This window comes from Leucopleurus acutus (assembly GCF_964270905.1).
Source record: "Leucopleurus acutus genome assembly, chromosome: 2".
In the NCBI taxonomy this organism is placed as follows: Eukaryota; Metazoa; Chordata; class Mammalia; order Artiodactyla; family Delphinidae; genus Leucopleurus; species Leucopleurus acutus.
This window is the reverse complement of record NC_139143.1, coordinates 25,093,099-25,115,283: the sequence shown is the minus strand read 5'-3', so window position 1 is coordinate 25,115,283 and position 22,185 is coordinate 25,093,099. Positions and strand designations below refer to the sequence as shown.

The 22,185-nt window shown below is 39.2% G+C and overlaps 1 pseudogene across 1 annotated transcript; it reads right to left on the bottom strand.

Moving 5' to 3' along the window:
* Positions 1-6,988: 6,988 nt before the first annotated feature.
* On the bottom strand, positions 6,989-8,836 carry LOC309973671 (large ribosomal subunit protein eL21-like; annotated as a pseudogene). The gene is made up of 2 exons: positions 8,787-8,836; positions 6,989-7,485 (listed from the first exon to the last, which is right to left on the bottom strand). The product of its transcript is annotated as a large ribosomal subunit protein eL21-like (transcript).
* Between the last annotated feature and the right edge of the window lie 13,349 nt (positions 8,837-22,185).

Below are 22,185 nucleotides of genomic sequence, written 5' to 3'. Positions count from 1 at the left end.
TACCTTTTTGCATTTTCCAAATTTCTCCAATATACACGTAATGCTTTTTAAACAGAAAAAAAAAGTTTGAACTTAAAAAGAAAGAGGAGGTAACTGGCAGGGACAGCAAGGTCAATGGAAGTGTGGGGATAAGAGAAGGTGTGTGGGGCAGAAGGACTGAGGGTGAGAAGGGGAATGATCGATGCCCTGTGCTCCCTGGAGGAGGAGGGCGAGAAAGAGACCAAGGGCCCAGAGGCAGGCACTGACTACTGCAGAGAAGAGAGGTGAGGGTGAGGGGACAGATAAGAAAGGTTAGAAGGTGCCTGAGTTCATTTTGAGTGACCTAGATCTTCTCTACCAAGTGAGTGGCTGGACAGGGGACGGGCAGGGGGAAAGAAGTAGGTGGAATGTGGGGAGTCTTCCAGATATGGCTCAGCGGTTGGCCAAGAATCCCTCAAACCCTCAAGAAAGTAAGTAGACCCAGTTATGCAAATTTATGACCTCCTCCAGAAAGGTCACCTCCCCAGGGAGTACCCTTGGTCTTAGAATCTTATCCACTTATCGGTTAGCCCAGGGAGCTCATTAATGAGCATTTTTAATTGGACAGAGTGAGAGTGAGAGTGTCATCTCTCATTAAGCTCGGCCTTCCACGAGGCATCCCAAAGAGGGGCTCCAATCTGTCTAGGGCAGCACAGAGACAGTGACTGCTTCTCATGCCAGGAGTTCACAGAGTCAGAACAAAAACATGGCCTTGCCCCCCAGATTGCAGCGACTACCACTTTCCAGCACCACCCTGCATGGCCAGGCAGTTGTTCTCCAGGAGAAGCAAATTCACAGGAGTAAGACCTCGAAGTAGCTTAGCAGCTAGACCAGGCCCTCCCTCTTGGCCCCCTCATTTCTTAATTGTCACAGTTGGCATGAGGATTATTTAGTGAATACTTTGGGGTTGTGGGAATATTCTTTCATTTATTCATTTACTCAAATATTATTACTCAGTACCCAGCACTTTGGACATTCAGTGGTCAGTAAGATGGGAAGTCCCACTTAAGGTTTCCAGCATGGAAATGATTTCTCCCTTCCAGCTCTATCACTTCTTTCTCCCACACCATAGCTCCAGAGCTGCCTCTTCCAGTGCAAACCAATGAGGATTCATTCCTCTCCAGTGTCTGGGTCAGTAAGTTGTGTTGAATGGTATTTTCCCTTATGCAAAAATAAATGAGGTGGTCATTTCTTCTGTACAGCAAAGTGACTCAGTTATACACACACAAGGAACTATATTCAAATATCCTGTGACAAACCATATATATATACAAAGAATATATTCATATGCTTTTCCATCATGGTTTGTCACCAGAGTCCCTGTGCTATACAACAGGACCTTATTGTTTATCCATCCTATATATAATAGCTTGCCTCTGCTAATCCCAGACTCCCAATCCTTCCCTCCCCCACCCCTCTCCCCCTTGGCAACCACAAGTCTATTCTCTATATCTGTGAGTCTGTTTTTGTTTCATAGGTATGTTGATTTGTGTCCTACTTTATTTTATTTTCAAAGAATTTTTATTTTGTTTTTACATTTTTTGATGTGGACCATTTTTTTTAAGTCTTTATTGAACTTATTGCAATATTGCTTCTGTTTTACGTTTTGGTTTTTTGGCGCCGAGGCATGTGGGATCTTAGCTCCCCAAAGAGGGATTGAACCCACACTCCCTGCATTGGAAGGCAAAGTCTTAACCCCTGGACAGCCAGGGAAGTCCCTGTGTCCTATTTTAGATTCCACATACTTCAGTAAAATTTAAAAAGAAATAAAAATTTTTTTTTAAAAAGTGTGCTGTAAAACTGAAAAAAAAAATGTAGATTTCGTGAGAGCTTTGCAAGGCAATTTTGGAATGAGATCCAGCGAGCCCACCACAACTCTGGTATATAGCACCTTCCATCTGAAGTGTATGCCACCCTAGACTATATATCCCTAGCAGGGAGCCTGGGATGTTTCCATTCATGTTGGCTGAATGAATAAATGATTCAATAAATATATGCTTACGTGGACCCAGCACACACAACCTTGCATGTAGTTTATTTTTCTATGTCTCCTCACCTAAATTAGAGGTTTCTTTAGGTCTGGGAACCTGGCTTGTTTCACCTTTGTAATCTGCTCTCTGCCTTCCCAGTGGATATTTGTTAATAATCTTTTTTTATTCCTTTTGCAGTTGAGTTGTAGTAGTTCTTGTGTGTTTTGTATATAAGACTTTTTTCAGATATAGGATTGCAAATATTCCCTCCCATTCTGTATGTTGCCTTTTCATTCTGTTGATTGTTGAAGAGACTATTCTTTCCCACGGTGTCATCTTAGAACCTCTGCGATTATCATTTGGCCATGTATGTGTCAGTTTATCTGGTGGCTCTTTATTCTGGTCCATAGGTCTATCTGTCTGTTTCTATGCCAGTGCCATACTGTTTTGATTGCTGTGACTTTGTAATGTTTTGATGTCAGGAAGTGTGAAACCTCTGTCTTCGTTCTTTGTTGTCCAGATTGTTTTGGCTCTTTGGGGCCTTTTGTGGTTCCCTATGTATTTGAATAATGTCCTTCCATTTCTATTAAAATGACATTGGAATTCTGATAGATGTTGCAAATGAATCTGTGCATCACTTTGGGTAGTATGGAAATGTCAACAATATTGTCTTCCAGTGTATGAACATGGAATGTCATTCCAATTAATGTGTTGCCTTTAATTCTTTGAGAAATCTTTGGTAGTTTTCAGTGTACAAGTCATTTACCTCCTTAGGGCCTTTTGCCCCTGCTATCCCTGGATCTTCCAGAGTCAGGGGTGAGAAGGATGGGCTCATGAGGAGAGTGAAATTTACCTCCCTCCCATTTGTACCTGCTCTCTGAATATGTCTAGCAGAGGAACACTGGACCATGCTCTTCACCTCTGCTTACAAGTGGGCACCCTGCTGGGAATTCCTCTAAGACTTAGGTGTTGACATTACTGTTTGAGTGTCCCCAAGGCCTCACATAATGCCTAGCACATCTGCATGAGCACAGGAAATACCTACAAATGAATGAACAGATCAGGCCAGCAAACGACTCTGCAGCAAGGAACAGCCAGGGGAGAGGCAGTAACATCTTCCTCCTCTTCGGATCTCTAGAGGTGCACTGTACAGTGTGGCAACCACTAGCCAGATGTGCCTGTTTATAATTAATTTAATTCAATCTATAATTAACTCAAGCTATTATGATAAAAGAAAGCATCCAAATTGCTCAGTCCCACTAGCCACATTTCAAATTTGTCAATACAGTTGGAATTTCAGGTTTGTAAACTTAGAGGTGAGAGCTATAATGGGCCCAAAGAAGTGAGAAGTTGAAAGGTGATTCCTTCAGGATCTTTTTCACATTTGAAGGTTTGAAACTGTGATCAATGTCTTGTTAAAGGGCTCTGACTCCACAGAGCACAGGGAAGGTCTGAGAACTTGCAGGTGATGCTGTGTGACCTACCACAACCTCTTAACCTGCTGCCTTTTCTTGCCCCTTCCCCCTTCCCTCTCTCCACTATTAGCCACTAATTTGTTTGTTCTCAATACCTGTGAATCTTTTTTGTTATATTCATTCATTTATTTTACTTTTTAGATTCTACATATGAGCAATAACATACAGTGTCTTTCTCTGTCTGACTTATTTCACTAAACACAATACCCTCCAGATCCATCCAAGTTGTTGCAAATGGCAAAATTTCATTCTTTTTCATGGCTGAGTAGTATTCCATTGCATGTATATACCACATCTTCTCTATCCATTCATCTGTTGATGAATACTTAGGTGGCTTCCATATATTGACTATTGTGAAAAATGCTGTTATGAACATTGGGATGCATGTATCTTTTCAAATTAGTGTTTTCATTTTCTATGGATATATTCCCAGGAGTGGAATTTCTGGATCACATGATAGTTGTATTTTTAGGTTTTTTAGGAACCTCCATACTGTTTCCACAGTGGCTATACCAATTTACATTCCCACCAACAGAGTACAAGGGTTCCTTTTTCTCCACATCCTTGCCAACATTTGTTATTTGTGGTCTTTTTGATGATAGACATTCTGACAGGTGTGAGGTGATATCTCATTGTGGTTTTGATTTGCATTTCCCTGATTATTAACAATGTTGAACATTTATCATGTGCCTGATGGCCATCTGTATGTCTTCTTTGGAAAAATGTCTATTCAGGTCTCCTGCGCATTTTTCAATCTTCTATGAGCTGTTCACATGTTTTGGATATTAACCTCTTATCAGTCATATCAGTTGCAAATATTTTATCCCTTTCAGTAGGCTGTCTTTTTGTTTTGCTGATGGTTTCCTTTGCCATGCAAAATTTTAAGTTTAATTAGGTCTTATTTGTTTATTTTTGTTTTTGCTTCTTTTGCCTTATGAGACATATTCAAAAATATATTGTTATGATCTATGTCAAAGAGTGTTCTGCCTATATTTTCTTCTAGGAGTTTTATGGTTTCTGGTCTTACATTTAGATCTTTAATTAGTTTTGAGTTTATTTTTGTGTATGGTGTTAGGGAGTGTTCTAATTTCATTCTTTTACATGTCCACTTTTACCAGCACCACTTACTGAGGAGACTGTCTTTTCTCCATTGCCTATTCTTGTCTCCTTTGTCGTAGATTAATTGACTATAAGTGCATGAGTTTATTTCTGGGCTCTATTCTATTCCAGGATATATGCATCAATCCTTAGAATCTACTTATATGATGAAAAAACAAAAACATAAACATACAATACTTTCTAAAGCAATTTGAGGGTTTTAAAAATTAAATTTAAAATTATTCTTAGTAACTAATATTACTCTCCTACTTCTGCACCAACAATACACTTAAGACATTCAGTTGTAACTCTGCCTGCTCATCTGTATTTCTCCCTAGACTGTAAGATATGGAAGGAGAGAGATAATGTTTGCTAGTTTGCTGTAACATTCCCAAGGTTAAATAACTATTTTTCACATTGTCTTGTTTAGAAAATATCTATAAAGATCTGAAGCAATATACAACAATCTTTATTATATTTTCCATGTCACGTTACATCAGAACCCTGAGGTGGACAGCTGTGAGTCTATGTTGAGATCTCTTCTTTACCTTTTCCTTTTATTTCAATGAAATTATTTCCTGCTCTTCTGTGCAATCCCTATAACCACACATTACAGGGGCTGCAAGTTATTCTCCCTTAACTCCATAAATATTCAGGGAAGTCTCAGTAATCAGTGAGGATTTCCAATCATTTTATAAATGTTTCCTAAGAGCAAATTTCTGATTATTTAAGTCACAACTAAAAAACCCAGAAAGGAATCTAGAGACTTTCACTCATCCAAAAATTCTAATGGTTTTGTAAGTATCAATTCTCTATATTAGTTTTTTTTTTGCTTAAAGTACTTAAAGAAGTTTTTGGCTTCTTTACAAGACTTGAATAAAACAGAATAGAGAACCAAAAGTGTTTCCAAGAACTTGACCATCAAAAATGGCAGCTGGGAATGTTTCATCTCTGCAGGTTGTTTTGGAAGGTCCTAAGTGGAAAATATATACTGGCTTTCCATAGTATGAAATTGCAAATAACTCTTTAAATTATCATGTGTGCCTGAATAATGTGCCCTTTGAAGGCAAGGCTTAGTTAGGGAGATGAACTGGCTGTTACAAAAGAAACAGTATGAAGGATTAGTCACTACAAGACTTGATGGACTGGTTGATTTTGTCAATATGCAATAGCCTGTGAGTGGGAAATTACTAGTTTGGGACTTTAAATTTTCAGCCCAAATGTGATTTAAAAAGGCTTTTATGCGTTTTTCAGATCACTCTTAAGTGTTTTTTAAATTTTTTTATAGTAGCAGAAGATAGCTGTCTCTAAAAACCAGACCCATCTAATACTTTTGGTTCCAGAATTAAGAGGTGAGTGAATTTAGAGCATAGCTAAGTCTTACATGAAATTTAGAGCATTAATTAGGAAAAAGTATCACCTTTAAATTTCAGCTGAATATATATGGAAGCATTTAGATTGATCTGAGCATTGAGACTGCATACTGGATAGTTTGCGCTTCATGGCTCTGAAACCAGCAGGCAATGGTGTGGGTTATTACCCTGGTTGGAGTGATTGATCCTGCTACATAATGGTTATAAAGGGATGTGTATCTGGAATCCAGAAGATTTCCAAGGGATACTTCATTGTACTTCCTTGTCTAATTAATGAAGACCACTGAATCTAATGTAGTTGGAGCTACCAAGAAATTTCCACCAAGTAAATAATCATAAATAACTAAAATGATTTGAAGACAAGAAAGAGATGGACTAGGTAGTGGAAAAATGAAATTAAAAGCACCAACATCTCATGGCTAGTTTTAGGCATTTAGAAATAGTTAGGCACACTCTTCCCTTTCATTTTAAGTGGCATATGGTAGCCACTATTTCCTTTCTTCCTAAATATTACATGTAAGATGTGTTGGTGGACCTTTACCTTATAATTTTATCTCTGATGATCATAGAACAGTATATTTTCATTAGAAAAAAAAAACATAACCATCACCCAGAGATGGATATAGTGATTGATTCAACTGTGGATCTCTACCTTGAAAAGAGAGTTTCAGGACATCTTCATGTAAATGAGGAATGGGTTGTGTTATTATAGGTCAACACGTGCTATTGTTGATTTTGCCATTGTTCAAAAGTTAAAATATAAGTCATTGGGTCGAACTGTGGGAAATAATGGAATTTTGGCAATGACATCAGTTCCAAAATCCTTCTGTGCTCTCCCTTCTGGTGGAAAGACTGTAAGCATGGGAATTACATATCTCAATTCCCTTGCCTCCAGATTTCTGGATGGGATTTTAAGTTCTACCAATGAGATAAACTTGCATGACGTTCAGAAGGTAGAAAGGAAGTGGATGTCCTATTAATCTTCCTGTACTAGTGGTGAGCAGAAGTGCATGTTTTTGTTTGTTTGTTTTACAGTCCAGGTCTTTTATTTTCTTTACACCAGCCATGCCATGAATTCACAGGGAATGGATTCCAACAGCTCAGGCTCCTTTCTGTTGGTTCTCACGAAGTGTGCCTCTCCGGGTGGAGCACGCCAGTGCTTCAACTGAACCCCAAAATCTTTCTCTTTTACTTCCTTCTTTTTCTGATCACTTTCTTTCACATGTTTCAGGAAGGTATCTCAGCTCTCAGAGTGCTTAATATGCTTTATCACACATTAATTCTCTTGGCAAGAATCTTGCCCTTAACTTGTTTGTTTTTCAACAATGGTAACAGCATTCCAGGTCAGGTAACATCATAGACTCTTCCAGATTTGCTATGGTGACATCTGTGGGGCATTGCTTTTTGAACAGTGCCTATTCCCTTGATGTCTACAATATCACCTTTCTTGTAGATTTGCAAGTATGTGGCCAAAGGAACAAATCCATGTTTTCTAAAGGCCTAGAGAACATATAACAGGCGCCTCTCCTCTTTCCCTTTTTTTTTGTCGTTCTGGTGAATTACTGGAAGATGGCAGTTCCCGCCAAAAGACCAGAAGTATATGCTTTTCTAAAAGTGAGGTTCTGGGGTTTTTTCCCCAGCGACTTTAGGTCATTTTTCATTGCCTTGGCTCTGCAAGCCAGGAATAGTAATGGTGACAGTGTCGGGAAGAAGCAGGGAGATGAGAAGCAGCATCTTACCGATTCCCTGGCTAAAAACTCATGACTAAAACTGAAACTTACAAATTCTCCCTTTGGCTTTTATTTCTTTAGTACCTAAACAATTTTATAAATATCTGATTCCCTGTATTTGATACCTGTTGCTGAAAAACTGTTAATATGTCTTTTTTCTACAGTAAATACTGATTGATTCAGGTAGCCAATCTACCAGTAACTCAGCCAGTGTCTCCTTCACTACAGATTGATACAGTTTTGAAAGTTGGAATATTGGATGGTATTTCTAAAATCTATACCACTCTCATGAATATATTACTGAATTACATAGGAAAATACAACATATCTCTATCTGAATATTTAATGTTACCAATTATTTTTGTTCCATGGGAAAAAATTTAGTTTCTAGAAAATGTACATTAACATAATCTTTAAAATATCAAATGAGGATTTATTCTAGCTTACAATCTTTCTGTGAACATTGATCTCAATGGAACAGTCAGCTTTGCATCTCCCAAGTTAAGTTTTTTAATTGGCCAATTCCTGATTAATTTGCATCAGACAAACAAAATAAATAAGAGGTTTCATTAGACATAGCAATATAAAATGAATAATCAAGTAAAACAATTGAAATAAAAATTTAAAAAAATAGGTTTACAGGTAGGTAGGTAAGTAAGTGCATAGTTACATGGATATATAGATCTTTGTATAGATTTATATACTAAATACCTTCTGAACATCTCCACGTGGCTCTCTGAGAAACTTCTCAAACTTAACATGCCTAAAACTGAACTTCTGATCTCTTTCTCTCACTTCAACCTAAAATCAGCTATGACTTTCCCCATACCTATCGTTTTAGTTGCTCAGGACAAAAAAACTTGGTTTCGTCCTGCGGTAGGAGGTAGATGGGTCACTGGGTTGAAAAGCTGGAGTTTGTCAAGTGGAGTGAATTGGAGCTTTGTTTGCCCTGACACAAAGGAGCTTTGTCCTTTTCAAGGACAAAGTTAGTGGCAGAAGCTGAGCTCTGCTGGAGTAAAGAGATAAGGTGACCACATCTAGCACTCCTGAGGTCAAGGAGACCTCCCTCACTGCACATGCACAGAAAGACTCCTCAGTGGTCAAAAAGGGAGAGGACGTTACACCATAGTAGGTGCTATCAATCTCCCATAGGCCCTCGAGCTGGAATCCATCTTGGCTAAAAGATGTGCACCCGTGTCGGGCAGGGCACTGGGACAGGTCATATGTGGGCAAAGAAGCGATGTAATTGGCCAGAGGAGAACAAAGACTGGGAAGAACCACCCTGCATAAGTGATTTAAATCACCTCTCTGGCACTCTCCTCATTAGGTAGGATGCCCATACTCTTCTCTGGGTGTGTATTTCTGCTTTGCTTCTTCTCTAAATTAACTGCATCTTTGTTCTATTTGCACTCACTGCGCTGCCAATAAACTCTGTGCCTGCTATACAGTGTTTCTTTGTGGAATTCTTTCTTCAAAGAGGACAAGGACCAAGGTCCTCTCACCTGCCAATGTCAATCCTTGATGATTTATTCAAATACACACTCAATCCTCCAATAAATCCTCTCAGCTACCATCATTGATTGCCTGGAATATGCAAAAGCTTCCTTATAGATTTCACCTGATTTTGTCCTTGTCCTTATAAATCTGCCCTTTAAAAATTCCAGGGTGATCTGGTTAAATAGAATCAAATTATATCAGCTCCCTGTTCAAAAAGTCAGCTTCCCCCTGGCTCACAGTGAATACAATAGCTGGTAATATAGCTTTATGGGGAATCTAACACCTATGCCTCCCTAACAATATCTTCCCAGTAGCCTCTGCGTATTGGGAATCCTTCAGACTGCCCTATTGTTTCTCAAACACTAGAGCATTTGCACTGGCTGCTTCCTCTGTTTAGACACTTTTCCCTGAACTATTTGTATGGTTAGTACCCTCATCTACTTTATATCTATTTGGTTTTTTTTTTGTCTGAGTTGGGTCTTCGTTGTTGCGTGTGGGCTTTCTCTAGTTGTGGCGAGTGGGGGCTACTCTTTGTTGCGGTGCACAGGCTTCTCATTGTGGTGGCTTCTCTTGTTGCGGAGCACGGGCTCTAGGCACACGGGTTTCAGTAGTTGTGGCATGCAGGCTCAGTAGTTGTAGCTCATGGGCTCAGTAGTTGTGGCTCATGGGCTCTAGAGCACAGGCTCAGTAGTTGTGGTGCACGGGCTTAGTTGCTCCACGGCATGTGTAAACTTCCCGGACCAGGGCTTGAACCAGTGAGTGTCCCCTGCCTTGGCAGGTGGATTCTTAAGCACTGTGCCACCAGCGAAGCCCTACATCTATTTTTTTTTTAACATCTTTATTGGAGTATAATTGCTTTACAATGGTGTGTTAGTTTCCGCTTTACAACAAAATGAATCAGTTATATATATACATATGTTCCCATATCTCTTCCCTCTTGCATCTCCCTCCCTCCCACCCTTGCTATTCCACCCCTCCAGACGATCACAAAGAACCGAGCTGATCTCCCTGTGCTATGCAGCTGCTTCCCACTAGCTATCTACCTTATGTTTGGTAGTGTATACATGTCCATGCCTCTCTTTCGCTTTGTCACAGCTTACCCTTCCTCCTCCCCATATCCTCAAGTCCATTCTCTACTAGGTCTGTGTCTTTATTCCTGTCTTACCCCTAGGTTCTTCATGACATTTTTTTTCTTAAATTCCATACATATGTGTTAGCATACGGTATTTGTCTCTCTCTTTCTGACTTACTTCACTCTGTATGACAGACTCTAGGTCTATCCACCTCATTACAAATAGCTCAATTTCATTTCTTTTTATGGCTGAGTAATATTCCATTGTATATATGTGCCACATCTTCTTTATCCTTTCATCCGATGATGGACACTTAGGTTGTTTCTATCTCCTGGCTACTGTAAATAGAGCTGCAATGAACATTGTGGTACATGACTCTTTTTGAATTATGGTTTTCTCAGGGTGTATGACCAGTAGTGGGATTGCTGGGTCATATGGTAGTTCTATTTGTAGTTTTTTAAGGAACCTCCATACTGTTCTCCACAGTGGCTGTATCAATTTACATTCCCACCAACAGTGCAAGTGGGTTCCCTTTTCTCCACAACCTCTCCAGCATTTATTGTTTCTACATTTTTTGATGATGGTCATCCTGACTTGTGTGAGATGATATCTCATTGTGGTTTTGATTTGCATTTCTCTAATGATTAGTGATGTTGAGCATTCTTTCATGTGTTTGTTGGCAGTCTGGATATCTTCTTTGGAGAAGTGTCTATGTAGGTCTTCTGCCCATTTTTGGATTGGGTTGTTTGTTTTTTTTGTTATTAAGCTGCATGGGCTGCTTATAAATTTTGGAGATTAATCCTTTGTCAGTTGCTTCATTTGCAAATATTTTCTCCCATTCTGAGGGTTGTCTTTTGGTCTTGTCTATGGTTTCCTTTGCTGTGCAAAAGCTTTGAAGTTTCATTAGGTCCCATTTGTTTATTTTTGTTTTTATTTCCATTTCTCTAGGAGGTGGGTCAAAAAGGATCTTGCTGTGATTTATGTCATAGAGTGTCCTGCCTATGTTTTCCTCTAAGAGTTTGATAGTTTCTGGCCTTACATTTAGGTCTTTAATCCATTTTGAGCTTATTTTTGTGTATGGTGTTAGGGAGTGATCTAATCTCGTACTTTTACATGTACCTGTCCAGTTTTTCCAGCACCACTTATTGAAGAGGCTGTCATTTCTCCACTGTACATTCCTGCCTCCTTTATCAAAGATAAGGTGACCATATGTGCATGGTTTATCTCTGGGCTTTCTATCCTGTTCCGTTGATCTATCTTTCTGTTTTTGTGCCAGTACCATATTGTTTTGATTACTGTAGCTTTGTAGTATAGTCTGAAGTCAGGGAGCCTGATTCCTCCAGCTCCATTTTTCGATATCAAGATTGCTTTGGCTATTGGGGTCTTTTGTGTTTCCATACAAATTATGAAATTTTTTGTTCCATTTCTGTGAAAAATGCCAGTGGTAGTTTGATAGGGATTGCATTGAATCTGTAGATTGCTTTGGGTAGTAGAGTCATTTTCACAATGTTGATTCTTCCAATCCAAGAACATGGTATATCTCTCCATCTATTTGTATCATCTTTAATTTCTTTCATCAGTGTCTTATAATTTTCTGCATACAGGTCTTTTGTCTCCCTAGGTAGGTTTATTCCTAGATATTTTATTCTTTTTGTTGCAATGGTAAATGGGAGTGTTTTCTCGATTTCACTTTCAGATTTTTCATCATTAGTGTATAGGAATGCAAGAGATTTCTGTGCATTAATTTTGTATCCTGTTACTTTACCAAATTCATTGATTAGCTCTAGTAGCTTTCTGGTAGCATTTTTAAGATTCTTTATGTATAGTATCATGTCATTTGCAAACAGTGACAGCTTTACTTCTTCTTTTCCAATTTGGATTCCTTTCATTTCCTTTTCTTCTCTGATTGCTGTGGCTGAAACTTCCAAAACTATGTTGAATAAGAGTGGTGAGAGTGGGCAACCTTGTCTTGTTCCTGATCTTAGTGGAAATGCTTTCAGTTTTTCACCATTGAGGACAATGTTGGCTGTGGGTTTGTCATATATGGCCTTTATTATGTTGAGGAAAGTTCCCTCCATGCCTACTTTCTGCAGGGTTTTTTTTAATAAATGGGTGTCGAATTTTGTTGAAAGTTTTTCTGCATCTATTGAGATGATCATATGGTTTTTCTCCTTCAATTTGTTAATATTGTGTATCACATTGATTGATTTGCATATATTGAAGAATCCTTGCATTTCTGGAATAAACCCCACTTGATCATGGTGTATGATCCATTTAATGTGCTGTTGGATTCTGTTTGCTAGTATTTTTTTTTATGCTTTGTATTTCAGTAAATATCTGTTTTGCTGAAATGTTTTTGTTTGTTTGTTTGTTTATTTTGTTTTTTAACATCTTTATTGGGGTATAATTGCTTTACAATGGTGTGTTAGTTTCTGCTTTATAACAAAGTGAATCAGTTATACATATACATATGTTCCCATATCTCTTCCCTCTTGCGTCTCCCTCCCTCCCACCCTCCCTATTCCACCCCTCCAGGCTGTCACAAGCACCAAGCCAATATCCCTGTGCCATGCGGCTGCTTCCAACTAGCTATCTACCTTACTACGTTTGTTAGTGTGTATATGTCCATGACTCTCTCTCGCCCTGTCACAGCTCACCCTTCCCCCTCCCCATAACCTCAAGTCCGTTCTCTAGGAGGTCTGCGTCTTTATTCCTGCCTTACCCCTAGGTTCTTCATGACATTTTTTTTTCTTAAATTCCATAAATATGTGTTAGCATACGGTATTTGTCTTTTTCTTTCTGACTTACTTCACTCTGTATGACAGACTCTAGGTCTATCCACATCACTACAAATAGCTCAATTTCGTTTCTTTTTATGGCTGAGTAATATTCCATTGTATATATGTGCCACATCTTCTTTATCCATTCATCCGATGATGGGCACTTAGGTTGTTTCCATCTCCGGGCTATTGTAAATAGAGCTGCAATGAACATTTTGGTACATGACTCTTTTGGAATTTTGGTTTTCTCAGGGTATATGCCCAGTAGTGGGATTGCTGGGTCATATGGTAGTTCTATTTGTAGTTTTTTAAGGAACCTCCATACTGTTCTCCATAGTGGCTGAACCAATTCTCATTCCCACCAGTAGTGCAAGAGTGTTCCCTTTTCTCCACACCCTCTCCAGCATTTATTGTTTCTAGATTTTTTGATGATGGCCATTCTGACTGGTGTGAGATGATATCTCATTGTAGTTTTGATTTGCATTTCTCTAATGATTAATGATGTTGAGCATTCTTTCATGTGTTTGTTGGCAGTCTGTATATCTTCTTTGGAGAAGTGTCTATTTAGGTCTTCAGCCCATTTTTGGATTGGGTTGTTTGTTTTTTTGTTATTGAGCTGCATGAGCTGCTTGTAAATTTTGGAGATTAATCCTTTGTCAGTTGCTTCATTTGCAAATATTTTCTCCCATTCTGAGGGTTGTCTTTTGGTCTCATTTATGGTTTCCTTTGCTGTGCAAAAGCTTTGAAGTTTCATTAGGTCCCATTTGTTTATTTTTGTTTTTATTTCCATTACTCTAGGAGGTGGGTCAGAAAGAATCTTGCTGTGATTTATGTCATAGAGTGTTCTGCCTATGTTTTCCTCTAAGAGTTTGATAGTTTCTGGCCTTATATTTAGGTCTTTAATCCATTTTGAGCTTATTTTTGTGTATGGTGTTAGAGAGTGATCTAATCTCATACTTTTACATGTACCTGTCCAGTTTTTCCAGCATCACTTATTGAAGAGGCTGTCCTTTCTCCACTGTACATTCCTGCCACCTTTATCAAAGATAAGTTGTCCATATGTGCATGGGTTTATCTCTGGGCTTTCTATCCTGTTCCATTCATCTATCTTTCTGTTTTTGTGCCAGTACCATACTGTCTTGATAACTGTAGCTTTGTAGTATAGTCTGAAGTCAGGGAGCCTGATTCCTCCAGTTCCTTTTTTCGTTCTCAAGATTGCTTTGACTATTAGGGGTCTTTTGTGTTTCCATACAAATTGCAAAATTTTTTGTTCTAGTTCTGTGAAAAATGCCAGTGGTAGTTTGATAGGGGTTGCATTGAATCTATAATTTGCTTTGGGTAGTAGAGTCATTTTCACAATGTTGATTCTTCCAATCCAAGAACATGGTATATCTCTCCATCTATTTGTATCATCTTTAATTTCTTTCATCAGTGTCTTATAATTTTCTGCATACAGGTCTTTTGTCTCCTTAGGTAGGTTTATTCCTAGATATTTTATTCTTTTTGTTGCAATGGTAAATGGGAGTGTTTTCTTGATTTCACTTTCAGATTTTTCATCATTAGTATATAGGAATGCCAGAGATTTCTGTGCATTAATTTTGTATCCTGCCACTTTACCAAATTCATTGATTAGCTCTAGTAGTTTTCTGGTAGCATCTTTAGGATTCTCTATGTATAGGATCATGTCATCTGCAAACAGTGACAGCTTTACTTCTTCTTTTCCGATTTGGATTCCTTTTATTTCCTTTTCTTCTCTGATTGCTGTGGCTAAAACTTCCAAAACTATGTTGAATAAGAGTGGTGAGAGTGGGCAACCTTGTCTTCTTCCTGATCTTAGTGGAAATGCTTTCAGTTTTTCACCATTGAGGATGATGTTTGCTGTGGGCTTGTCATATATGGCCTTTATTATGTTGAGGAAAGTTCCTTCTATGCCTACTTTCTGGAGGGTTTTTGTCATAAATTGGTGTTGAATTTTGTCAAAAGCTTTTCCTGCATCTATTGAGATGATCATATGGTTTTTCTCCTTCAATTTGTTAATGTGGTTTATCACATTGATTTGCATACGTTGAAGAATCCTTGCATTCCTGGGATAAACCCCACTTGATCATGGTGTATGATGATTTTAATGTGCTGTTGGATTTTGTTTGCTAGTATTTTGTTGAGGATTTTTGCATCTATGTTCATCAGTGATATTGGCCTGTAGTTTTCTTTTTTTGTGACATCTCTGTCTGGTTTTGGTATCAGGGTGATGGTGGCCTCGTAGAATGAGTTTGGGAGTGTTCCTCCCTCTGCTCTATTTTGGAAGAGTTTGAGAAGGATACATGTTAGCTCTTCTCTAAATGTTTGATACAATTCGCCTGTGAAGCCATCTGGTCCTGGGCTTTTGTTTGTTGAAAGATTTTTAATCATAGTTTCAATTTCAGTGCTTATGATTGGTCTGTTCATATTTTCTATTTCTTCCTGATTCAGTCTTGGCATGTTGTGCATTTCTAAGAATTTGTCCATTTCTTCCAGGTTGTCCGTTTTATTGGCATAGAGTTGCTTGTAGTAATCTCTCATGATCTTTTGTATTTCTGCAGTGTCAGTTGTTACTTCTCCTTTTTCATTTCTAATTCTATTGATTTGAGTCTTCTCCCTTTTTTTCTTGATGAGTCTGGCTAATGGTTTATCAATTTTGTTTGTCTTGTCAAATAACCCGCTTTTAGTTTTATTGATCTTTGCTATCATTTCCTTCATTTCTTTTTCATTTATTTCTGATCTGATTTTTATGATTTCTTTCCTTCTGCTAACTTTGGGATTTTTTTGTTCTTCTCTCTCTAATTGCTTTAGGTGCAAGGTTAGGTTGTTTATTCGAGATGTTTCCTGTTTCTTAAGGTAGGATTGTATTGCTATAAACTTCCCTCTTAGAACTGCTTTTGCTGCATCCCATAGGTTTTGGGTCGTCGTGTCTCCATTGTCATTTGCTTCTAGGTATTTTTTAATTTCCTCTTTGATTTCTTCAGTGATCACTTTGTTATTAAGTAGTGTATTGTTTAGCCTCCATGTATTTGTATTTTTTACAGATCTTTTCCTGTAATTGATATCTCGTCTCATAGCGTTGTGGTCGGAAAAGATACTTTTACGATTTCAATTTTCTTAAATTTAGCAAGGCTTGATTTGTGACCCAAGATATGATGTATCCTGGAGAATATTCCATGAGCACTTGAGAAAAATGTGTATTCTGTTGTTTTTGGATGGAGTGTCCTATAAATATCAATTAAGTCCATCTTGTTTAATGTATCATTTAAAGCTTGTCTTTCTTTCTTTATTTTCATTTTGGATAATTTTTCCATTGGTGAAAGTGGGGTGTTAAAGTCCCCTACTATGAATGTGTTACTGTCGATTTCCCCTTTTATGGCTCTTAGTATTTGCCTTATGTATTGAGGTGCTCCTATGTTGGGTGCATAAATATTTACAATTGTTATATCTTCTTCTTGGATCAATCCCTTGATCATTATGTAGTGTCCTTCTTTGTCTCTTCTAATAGTCTTTATTTTAAAGTCTATTTTGTCTGATCTGAGAATTGCTACTCCAGCTTTCTTTTGGTTTCCATTTGTATGGAATATCTTTTTCCATCCCCTCACTTTCAGTCTTTATGTGTCTCTAGGTCTGAAATGAGTCTCTTGTAGACAGCATATATATGGGTCTTGTTTTTGTATCCAATCAGCCAATCTTTGTCTTTTGGTGGGAGCATTTAGTCCATTTAGATTTAAGGTAATTATTGATATGTATGTTCCTATTCCCATTTTCTTAATTGTTTTGTGTTCTTTATTGTAGGTCTTTTCCTTCTCTTGTGTTTCTTGCCTAAAGAAGTTCCTTTAGCATTTGTTGTAAAGCTGGTTTGGTGGTGCTGAACTCTCTCAGCTTTTGCTTGTCTGTAAAGGTTTTAATTTCTCCATCAAATCTGAATGAGATCCTTGCTGGGTAGAGTAATCTTGGTTGCAGGTTTTTCTCCTTCATCACTTTAAATATGCCCTGCCAGTCCCTTCTGGCTTGCAGAGTTTCTGCTGAAAGATCAGCTGTTAACCTTATGGGGATTCCCTTATACGTTATTTGTTGTTTTTCCCTTGCTGCTTTTAATATGATTTCTTTGTATTTAATTTTTGACAGTTTGATTGATATGTGCCTTGGCGTATTTCTCCTTGGATTCATCCTGTATGGGGCTCTCTGCACTTGATTAACTATTTCCTTTCCCATATTAGGAAGTTTTCAACTATAATCTCTTCAAATGTTTTCTCAGTCCCTTTCTTTTTCTCTTCTTCTTCTGGAACCCCTATAATTCGAATGTTGGTGTGTTTAATGTTGTCCCAGAGGTCTCTGAGACTGTCCTCAGTTCTTTTCATTCTTTTTTCTTTATTCTGCTCTGCAGTAGTTCTTTCCACTAATTTATCTTCCAGGTCACTTATCCGTTCTTCTGCCTCAATTATTCTGCTATTGATCCCATCTAGAGTATTTTTAATTTCATTTATTGTGTTGTTAATCATTGCTTGTTTCATCTTTAGTTCTTCTAGGTCCTTGTTAAATGTTTCTTGCATTTTGTCTATGCTATTTCCAAGATTTTGGATCATCTTTACTATCATTATTCTGAATTCTTTTTCAGGTAGACTGCCTATTTCCTCTTCATTTGTTAGGTCTGGTGGGTTTTTATCTTGCTCCTTCATCTGCTGTGTGTTTTTCTGTCTTCTGATTTTCCTTATCTTACTGTGTTTGGGGTCTCCTTTTTGCAGGCTGCAGGTTCGTAGTTCCCATTGTTTTTGGTGTCTGTCCCCAGTGGCTAAAGTTTGTTCAGTGGGTTGTGTAGGCTTCCTGGTGGAGTGGACTAGTGCCTGTGTTCTGGTGGATGAGGCTGGATCTTGTCTTTCTGGTGGGCAGGTCCACGTCTGGTGGTGTGTTTTGGGGTGTCTGTGGCCTCATTATGATTTTAGGTAGCCTCTCTGCTAATGGGTGGTGTTTTGTTCCTGTCTTGCTAGTTGTTTGGCATAGGGTGTCCAGCACTGTAGCTTGCTGGTCGTTGAGTGAAGCTGGGTGCTGGTGTTGAGATGGAGAGATCTGGGAGAATTTCACCATTTGATATTATGTGGAGCTGGGAGGTCTCTTGTGGACCAGTGTCCTGAAGTTGGCTCTCCCACCTCAGAGGCACAGCACTGACTCCTGGCTGCAGCAGCAAGAGACTTTCATCAACATGGCTCAGAATAAAAGGGAGAAAAAGTAGAAAGAAAGAAGGGAGGGAGGGAGAGAGGGAGGAAGGAAGGAAGGAAGGAGGGAGGGAAGGAAGGAAGGAAAGAAAGAAAGAAAGAAAGAAAGAAAGAAAGAAAGAAAGAAAGAAAGAAAGAAAAGATAAAATAAAATAAAGTAAGATAAAATAAAGTTATTAAAATAAAAAATAATTATTAAGAAAAAAAATTTTTTTTAAAAGAAAAAAGACAGATGGATAGAACCCTACCTAGGAAAAATGGTGGAAGCAAAGCTATACAGAGAAAATCTCACACAGAAGCATACACATACACACTCCCAAAAAGAGGAAAAGGGGAAAAAAATCATAAATCTTGCTCTCAAAGTCCACCTCCTCAATTCGTTGTCTATTCATGTATTCCACAGATGCAGGGTACATCAAGTTGATTGTGGAGCTTTAATCCGCTGCTTCTGAGGCTGCTGGGAGAGATTTCCCTTTCTCTTCTTTGTTCTCACAGCTCACAGGGGCTCAGCTTTGGATTTGGCCCCGCCTCTGAGTGTTTCTTTGCTCAGACAGGACGGGGTTAAAAGAGCAGCTGATTCGGGGGCTCTGGCTTCCTCAGGCCGGAGGGAGGGAGGGGCACAGAGTGCGGGGCGAGCCTGCGGCGGCAGAGGCCGGCATGACGTTGCACTAGCCTGAGGCGCGCCGTGCGTTCTCCCGGGGAGGTTGTCCCTGGACCACGGGACCCTGGCAGTGGCGGGCTGCACAGGCTCCCGGGGGTGGGTGTGGATAGTGACCTGTGCTCGCACACAGGCTTCTTGGTGGCGGCAGCGGCAGTCTTAGCGTCTCATGCACGTCTCTGGGGCCCGCGCGTTTAGCCGCGGCTCGCGCCCGTCTCTGGAGCTCCTTTAAGCAGCGCTCTTAATCCCCTCTCCTCGCGCACCAGGAAACAAAGAGGTAAGAAAAAATCTCTTGCCTCTTCGGCAGGTCCAGACTTTTCCCCGGACTCCCTCCCGGCTAGCTGTGGCGCACTAGCCCCCTGCAGGCTGTGTTCACACCGCCAACCCCAGTCCTCTCCCAGTGCTCCGAACAAAGCCCGAGCCTCAGCTCCCAGCCCCGCCCGCCCCGGCGGGTGAGCAGACAAGCCTCTCGGGCTGGTGAGTACTGGTCGGCCCTGATCTTCTGTGCGGGAATCTCTCCGCTTTGCCCTCCGCACCCCTGTGGCTGTGCTCTCCTCTGAGGCTCCGAAGCTTTCCCCTTCTGCCACCCACAGTCTCCGCCCACGAAGGGTCTTCCTAGTGTGTGGAAACCTTTCCTCCTTCACCGCTCCCTCCCACTGGTACAGGTCCTGTCCCTATTCTTTTGTCTGTGTTTTTTCTTTTTTCTTTTGCGCTACCCAGGTACGTGGGGACGTTCTTGCCTTTTGGGAGGTCTGAGGTCTTCTGCCAGCGTTCAGTAGGTGTTCTGTACGAGTTGTTCCACGTGTAGATGTATTTCTGGTGTATCTGTAGGGAGGAAGGTGACCTCCGCGTCTTGCTCTTCTGCCATCTTCCCCTCCTCAATCCATTTACATTTAAGGTAATTATCAATATGTATGCTCCTATTACTATTTTCTTAATTGTTGTGGGTTTGTTTTTATAGGTCTTTTCCTTCTCTGTGTTTCCTGCCTAGAGAAGTTCCTTTAGCATTTGTTGTAAAGCTGCTTCGGTGCTGCTGAATTTTTTGCTTGTCTGTAAAGCTTTTAATTTCTCCATCGAATCTGAATGAGATCCTTGCTGGGTAGAGTAATCTTTGTTGTAGGTTTTTCCCTTTCATCACTTTAAATATGTCCTGCCACTCGCTTCTGCTTGCACAGTTTCTGCTGAAAGATCAGCTCTTAATCTTATGGGGATTCCCTTGTATGTTATTTGTTGCTTTTCTGTTGCTGCTTTTAATATTTTTTATTTGTATTTAATTTTTGATAGTTTGATTAATATGTATCTTGGCATGTTTCTCCTTGGATTTATCCTGTATCGAACTCTCTGCACTTCCTGGATTTTTAAAATTTAATTTTATCTATTTTTTTATACAGCAGGCTCTTATTAGTCATCCATTTTATACACATCAGTGTATACATGTCAATCCCAATCTCCCAATTCATCCCACCACCACCCTCATCCCCCACTGCTTCCCCCCTTGGAGTCCATACGTATTTTCTCTACATCTGTGTCTCAATTTCTGCCCTGTAAACCGGTTCATCTGTACCATTTTTCTAGGCTCCACATATATGCGTTAATATACAATATTTGTTTTTTGCTTTCTGACTTACTTCACTCTGTATGACAGTCTCTAGATCCAACCACATCTCTACAAATGACACAATTTCGTTCCTTTTTATGGCTAATATTCAATTGTATATATGTACCACAACTTCTTTATCCATTTGTCTGTTGATGGGCATTTAGGTTCCTTCCACGACCTGGCTATTGTAAATGGTGCTGCAGTGGACATTGCAGTATGTGTCTTTTTGAATTATGGTTTTCTCTAGGTATACGACCAGTAGTGGGATTGCTGGCTCATATGGTAATTCTATTTTTAGTTTTATAAGTAACCTCCATACTGTGCTCAATAGTGGCTGTATCAATTTACATTCCCACCAACAGTGCAAGAGGGTTCCATTTTCTCCACACCCTCTCCAACAGTGCTGTTTGTAGATTTTCTGATGATGCCCATTCTAACTGGTGTGAGGTGATACCTCATTGTAGTTTTGATTTGCATTTCTCTAATAATTAGTGATGTTGAGCAGCTTTTCATGTGCTTCTTGGTCATCTGTATATCTTCTTTGGAGAAATCTTGACTTAGGTCTTCTGCCCATTTTTGGATTGGGTTGTTTGTTTTTTTAATATTGAGCTGCATGAACTACTTATATATTTTTGAGATTAATCCTTTGTCCATTGATTCGTTTGCAAATATTTTCTGTCATTCTGAGGGTTGCCTTTTCGTCTTGTTTATGGTTTCCTTTGCTGTGCAAAAGCTTTTAAGTTTCATTAGGTCCCATTTGTTTATTTTTGTTTTTATTTCCAATACTCTAGGCGGTGGATCAAAAAAGATCTTGCTGTGATTTATGTCACAGAGTGTTCTTCCTATATTTTCTTCTAAGAGTTTTACAGTCTTACATTTAGGTCTTTAATTCATTTTGAGTTTATTTTTGTGTATTGTGCTAGGGTGTGTGCTAATTTCATTCTTTTACATGTAGCTGTCCAGTTTTCCCAGCACCACTTATTAAAGAGGCTGTCTTTTCTCCATTGTATATCCTGGCCTCCTTTGTCATAAATTAGTTGACCATAGGTGCATGGGTTTATCTCTGGGCTTTCTATCTTGTTCCATTGATCTGTGTTTCTGTTTTTGTGCCAGTACTGTACTGTCTTGATTACTGTAGCTTTGAGTATAGTCTGAAGTCAGGGAGTCTGATTCCTCCAGCTCCATTTTTTTCCCCTCAAAACTGCTTTGGCTATTCACGGTCTTTTGTGTCTCCATACAAATTTTCAGATTTTTTGTTCTAGTTCCGTAAAAAATGCCATTGGTAATTTGATAGGGATTGCATTGAATCTGTAGATTGCTTTGGGTAGTATAGTCCTTTTCACAATATTGATTCTTCCAATCCAAGAACATGGTATATCTCTCCATCTGTTGGTATCATCTTTAATTTCTTTCATCGGTGTCTTACAGTTTTCTGCATACAGGTCTTTTGTCTCCCTAGGTAGGTGTATTCCTAGGCATTTTATTCTTTTTCTTGCAGTGGTAAATAGGAGTGTTTCCTTAATTTCTCTTTCAGATTTTTCATCATTAGTGTATAGGAATGCAAGAGATTTCTGTGCATTAATTTTGTATCCAGCAACTTTACCAAATTCATTGATTAGCTCTAGTAGTTTTCTGGTGGCATGTTTAGGATTCTCTATGTATAGTATCATGTCATTTGC